This window comes from Akebia trifoliata, chromosome 10 (genome assembly GCF_017979445.1).
Source record: "Akebia trifoliata isolate Shusen 1 chromosome 10, ASM1797944v1, whole genome shotgun sequence".
In the NCBI taxonomy this organism is placed as follows: Eukaryota; Viridiplantae; Streptophyta; class Magnoliopsida; order Ranunculales; family Lardizabalaceae; genus Akebia; species Akebia trifoliata.
In genome coordinates this window covers 25,051,158-25,057,869 of record NC_141384.1, presented here as the reverse complement: position 1 = coordinate 25,057,869, position 6,712 = coordinate 25,051,158, and the positions used below count along the sequence as shown (strand labels likewise).

Here is a 6,712-nt window from a genome sequence, read left to right as displayed (position 1 = left end):
TTGTGAGACTTTTATGAGAATAAGATTGTGAGCCGAACGCCCCACTATACATACATATATATTTAAAGGTGAATGTGATACATATCATCACTCAAGTATTTTTAGATGTAAACACACTACAACAAATATGGCAATTAGGAACGGTTTATTACCGTTCCTAAGGCACTATGAAACGGCTTGCAGACCGTCGTTAATCGAGGCGTCGTTAATGAGGCTAAACGGCTGAAAGCTGTTCTATATTTCATGATTTGGAACGGTTAAAAACCGTTCCAGATCTCTGAATTTGGAACGACTTAAAACCCTTCCTACTTTGCGTCTTTTATATAACAGCACACGGTACCCAAAAAGATTTGAGACATCGGATTTTATAGAACTGATGTCCTAGGTCTGAGACTTTAGACATCGGTTATAAACCGATATCTAAAATATATATATTTTTTTCTATTTGCCTGTTATCCACGGTTAAAATAGATCCAAATAAAGAACATCGAGGTTCTCTATCACATTAATTTATACACAAAAAAAAGTTGCAATGAGTCATAACTTACAAATCTAAAATTACAATGCATCGATAAACTATTCACAATCATTACACAAGCACAAGTGCTTACAAGGAAGCAATGCTAGCACTCCCATCCCTCACTATCTTCTTTAAGATCCCCACAATGCCAGCGACTACCAATAAAAGAATTCTTTCGTGTCACCACATTGCATACTCTCACGATGAACTTCCGCACCTTCAAAGGAGTATCCGAGAAGTAAGTGCTCCTGATCAACCAAAAAACCAAGGACTACAAAGTGAGAAACTTTCATGTCCACTAGTTCATAAAAGCCACCGATTTAGAAAGAGTGTACTAGAGAGTTGTATGTAAAAACTAAAACAAAATGGATATAATTTCATAAAAGCCAGCTCTTATGGTGCAAGAAAGCAAAGAAAAACACACACAGAGAGAGAGAGAAGATGAGAGGAAGTAATCATTTAATAGGTTTTATAAACTTTGCAACATTATTAGAAAAAAAAAAGAACAGAATTGATTATCTTAAAATGGATATCAAAGATATTAGACACAATAAATTTCCACATCTGAAAATATAGATAAGGATCCAAAGGGTAGACTACAATTTTAATTGTCACAGAAATGTTTGTGAAGCAGATTTCCCAATTTAATAAAATTCTGAAGTCATACTATAGAAAAAAATTCAAGTGGGTAAAAAATTCAACAGCTTCAAATGTATTAAAGATTAAATGCATATTCAGCAATGATAATCTCAAATTATACACATATACGCGCGCGCACGCACAAAAGAAAGTAAGAAATGAATGTTAATCGCGGAAAAGAAAAAAAAAAAGCTAAATTAATGAGGTGTAGAGTTTAAGATAATTACACATCCTTGTAAAGCTCACAAGTGTTGAATAAATGCCAGAAGATAGACCAGGCAAAAGAAACATGGGCAGAACTCAAAGGGCCCTCATCTTCCAGTTTAAATGGACGGATCTAGTAGTCATGATGGCATAACCCACTGCAATAGCCTGAAAATATTAACAACCCAACTTGGAGTTAAAAAGAAAATCTTATATGCCCAAGAATGTGTTAACAACTGACACAATGACTACAAATGAAAGTAACTTTTTTCTTTCATATCCAAAATCTCAGGAACCAGATGATATGAGAAATCACAGTGCTGACAGGTTTTATATATTTATTTATTTATTTGATAGATAAGCAGTGAAGAGTTATGTCTGTGGCATATTGGCATGACTAGTCACGTGGAAGTATGTACAAATGAAATAATAAGGTCATTGGATTTGGATTCAGGAAAGAAACAAACAATGTTGTTGGAAATTGGAAAATGGAAATTGGAAAGAAAGACTCATTTCTAGAATGACAGAAAAAATGATAAGATTCCTAGCCATTCTTGTCCACGTTAAACCCAGGTTGATTACAACCTCATTTGGATACCTTTTCATCCTTCTCATGCTGCAATTCCACAAGCTTGATCTGTTTTGTTGAGTAAACACACTTCCTATCAAATACAAAAACAGATGTATATTTGCTCAGATGATATAATTCACTATAATAACATTATTCGACAAGAGAGTGAGAGAGAGACGAGAGAGAGTCGAGTGAGAAAAACGGCTGAGAGAGATGGATCAGACTTTCGTTCCATCTAAATAAGCGGATATGGGTCGGATAAAACGGTTTTTAAAAAATAAAACGGTTTAATACCGTTTTTTAATAAAAACGGCTTAATACCGTTTTACCCTTATGTTCCAATTTTACAATTTTTTTGTAATGTATTTGTAGCCATTATTGGTATCTTAGCAGAAGAAATGAATATAATATCCAACATGTATATATAATTGATTTCTTGAACCAAGTAAGATTTGAAAATTATAAGTGGATTATCTATTAACATTTTCTGTTTGTTGTAATAAGGATGTCAGATCAAGTGAACAACCAATAATAAATCGCATTAGATACATTGAAATAGAAAAAAAAATTATCTACCAAATTTATAAGCTACTAAGCGATGATTTGTGACTGAAGTGGTATTCAAGTTTGACTTTGTTCATTGTTGTGCCCATCCATACTCATTCTTCTACTGAAATTCGCACAAGATGTTTGCAGCGATATCTCTTACATGATTCCATTCCAGTAGAACATAACTAAGAAGATCTCATTTAGATTAAAGTCAAGGAAAGAAAGTTTACAATCTACATTTTTTTCTTGTTCAACACATAACCTTATAACTTGTCCCAATTCATGTAATTTCACTTCAGGCAAGATGGTCGAATCTTGAAACAGCATCAATCTAAAGAGTAATAGTATCCATGCCTACGTTGCATGGGTTCTTTTAAACGAAAGTGAACTGCCCATGTTAGACAAGTGTTGTCTCTAACACTCCATGGACTCTAATGCAATACTCTGCTTTTACTTTTTTCCCTATTGCAAGATATTGATTACCTATACATAAGATATCCCATCACAGAGTCAACTATTATCTCTATTATTGTATAAAAAAATTACTTTGTTCTAATCTATTATAGTAGCATCGAGTCCATGTCCCTCTTTTTCAGGATTGCTAAAATCTGACATCATACCTGTCTTGGCATGTAATACCCACATGTATTAATGCAAATGTAGGTCATACCTGTCTTGGCATGTAATACCCACATGTATTAATGCAAATGTAGGTATTTCCTGCAAGTTTTATCATGTCATAATGTAAAACAGACTAATTAGGTAACCATGCTTCAAGTGGTAAAAGAACTACTTGACCGATAGGGACAGGTGTATTAGTTACAAACAGTAAGAATAGATACCATAATGAAATTATAAGACATAAAACCTATTTTGTTTTCTATCAGACTTTCCAACCCTCGTAACAAGAGTTGTGATTCAACATTAGTTACAAACAGTAAGAATAGATACCATAATGAAATTATAAGACATAAAACCTATTTTGTTTTCTATCAGACTTTCCAACCCTCGTAACAAGAGTTATGATTCAACATTAGTTACAAACAGTAAGAATAGATACCATAATAAAATTATAAGACATAAAACCTGTTATATTTTTTCTTGAAATGCCTCTCTATAGATAATTCCATTCGACTATTGTAAAAAAAGTTTGTTAAAAAAAGGAAATAAAGAGAAGAGGTTACCAGTGATAACCAGCTACTAAGCAAACTTAGGGTTAGAGCCAACCCTGACAAATTCCCCTTTCAAGCATTCTTGTAATCCAAAATTTCCCACTTATCACATGTTATGTCATTACAAGCAAGAAAAACTATACTGCAAAAATCACCAAAATTGTAAAAAAATTCTACTAAGTTCACAAGAAACAGACATATTTTTAACTAAAGATAATTTATAAGCAAATAGTTACACATCATCTGGTTTAAATAAAGCCTTTGATCTTAGATATATCTCCATATATAAATTACCAGATTTTTTGTTTGATAAATATATAAACTATCAGATAATAACTTCAGAAAACCTTGTGATCTCATATTTTAACCCATATAATATAAGATTCCTACTGGTTATATATATACACTTCATGCATTCGGACAAGTTCTCATTGATTTAATCCTTGAAGTAGAAAATGAATAATGATAATGATGATTTAAACAATAGAAGAAAATAGAAGAATTGTATTTTGTTGTTGACATGCATTAAAAGTTCGTCTAAAGACACCTAAATTTTTGAGATTCTAATTCTCCAACAGAACTACAATCAATTATTCAAACTATCCAATTATTGCAAACGAGAAACTCAATTTTAGATAAGGACATACAGTGTTCCCTCAATTTCTTACTGATTTTCTTTTAATAAATGAGGAGTATGATATCTTATGCTAAACAAATTAAAAATTCTACTTAATATTTTTTTTAAACATTTGACACAATATCTATATGAATCAGAACCAACAACTCTAGCATTGAAATATTGTTCACAGCTTGAAAGAAACTGAAATTAAGTTGAGGTCCCCAAACAAATAATGAATCTCTGAAGCTGAAAGATATTGAAATTATGACGAAGGGAAGATAAGATCTATCAGAATTCACCATGAAAAGGTCATTCGACCCGATTTCACATAAAAGTTGCAGAAAAGGAAAGATCGCCATAGCCGATGAAAAGAGAAAAGCATGAAGGAGAACACATCTAGCTATGGATCCATGAAGAATTCAAGATTTTAAGAATTTTAAAGCCATGATTCCTCTTTTATGTTACTCAAAATCTCATAAATTTCAGATCTTTCAATCTGTTGGGGGAGAGTGATCAAATGTTACCTCGATCTAAACTGTAGATCGTAGAGATTACGAATTTTCATAGGAAAATCAGATTTTTTAAAAGAAGAGATGCAATCAAACCAGGTTACCTCGGTATCAGAAGGAGATTAGCGAGTACAAAACCTGAATGAGGTGTGATTTCCACCCACGAGGACACCTTGAGATTTTTGGAACCCTAACCAGACCCTTTTCAGAATCCTTCTCCGCATTGGCTCGTACCAGGTCGAAACCATCTTCAGATTGTCAGATCGCATCTGATGAGACCTCTACATCCCTCCTTTAAGATCGAGCAAATAAAATAGGGACTCTTGAGAGAGAGATCGATTAGATAAAGGGGGATATAAGATCGACCGAGGGAAACAGAGAGAGATTGAGGGATCGATCGAAAGAAACACAGAGAAAGAAGTCGATCAAGAGAGATGAAATCGAGAAATCGAGACAGAGAGAGAGAGGTAGGTCGATCGACAGAGATGAGATCGAGAGGGAGAGAGAGACCTTTCAGTTCGTTCCAAACGAAGGGACTGGAATTTGGAATTTTAGAGTTACAATTAAAACGGATTTAAAAGATAAAACGGTTTAACGCCGTTTTTCAATAGAAACGGCTTAATGCCGTTTTAAATATTTGTTCCTATTTCGCAATTTTTTTGTAGTGACACCTCATTTTTGCATCTGTCTGATTTGATAATTTGTCACCCAATTATTGTGGATTCCTAATTATGAGCGTAGAATGTGCAAAAAGTCAAAAGTTTGCTAGAGACATCTTATCTATTTTTTCCAATCTCTTCCTAGTCCTCATTATTTGATCTTTCTTTTACTTGGCATGCTTAACATAGAAGTTACGCACGCTTAGGATCATTATACTTTACACTCGATTTAGTAAGTACGCACTCTTATGTTCGCCATACATTTCGATAACTTAGAGACCTCACGACACTAGGAAAATGTAACCTAAAGACTTATAAATAATTATATTAGGACACAAAGAAGTCGCACGTCAAAATTTGTAAAAATTGACAAAATGACGAAAATACCCTTCATGGGTCCTACGCCTCTAAAATATCTCAAAAATACCAATGTTTTGCTCAAAATGTGATTTCAAATCTAACGAGGCTAAAATTGATGAAAATGGAAGACTAAGAAAAATCATAAAAATGATCAAAATACCCATTGATGTTCGATTTTTACTTAGATTTCGATTCCTAAGAAAGCACGACTGAAAATGAACTTTCAACAATATTCATGTATATCGAGAAAATTTAAAGACATCACACTTAGGAAAACCAAAATTCACATAAAATGATGATTTCTGCCACGTGAAATGACAATCCTTGATCGCATAAAATCTTTATATCTGAAATATCAATCTTAGTTATAAATAAATAAATAAATAGTAGCTAATTACTAACTTCGATCGATTTTAAAATTGATAAGTCAATCACCAATCGAGAATTAAAACAAGTTAAAATCAACAAATTGATCCCTCAATTGGAATCAAGCCAATCGAACCATTTGTTGAATTAATTGGATCATTTATAAATTGATTGACTAATCAAATCAACTAAGAGGTAAGACAAAAATCTGAACCAATCTAATAAATCACCAATCAATAAAAGAATTAAAAAAAACTATCAACCAATGAAAATAATAATTAATCAAGTTTTAATTGGTTGTGTAGACATGCAAGCTTCGAAACCTTTGGGAAAGGCTTTGAGCTCATCTGCACGAGTTTAAGAATCGCCACCATTCAATCAAAGTATAAATGGACACTATAAAAATTATTTTGTAAAATTATATTTTTTTGACTTATAGTGACTTACATATCCAAAAGATGAAGGAAAATGAAGGTGTTAGGCACCTTGTCCCACCCATCCTAAGATGGTTACAATATTGACCATAGGTGTGATTTTGAAATAT

The 6,712-nt window shown here is 32.8% G+C and overlaps 1 long non-coding RNA gene across 9 annotated transcripts; it reads right to left on the bottom strand.

The window, feature by feature from the left end:
- Positions 1 to 470: 470 nt before the first annotated feature.
- Positions 471 to 5,447, bottom strand: LOC147393410 (uncharacterized). Of its 9 annotated transcripts, none has more exons than XR_015182357.1 (5): positions 4,888 to 5,447; positions 3,668 to 3,797; positions 1,962 to 2,025; positions 1,387 to 1,531; positions 471 to 768 (listed from the first exon to the last, which is right to left on the bottom strand). It is a non-coding gene; the product is annotated as an uncharacterized LOC147393410 (long non-coding RNA). The 9 variants fall into 9 exon arrangements; XR_015182356.1 differs by having other exon boundaries at positions 4,922 to 5,447; XR_015182359.1 differs by having other exon boundaries at positions 3,668 to 3,792; positions 4,922 to 5,447.
- Between the last annotated feature and the right edge of the window lie 1,265 nt (positions 5,448 to 6,712).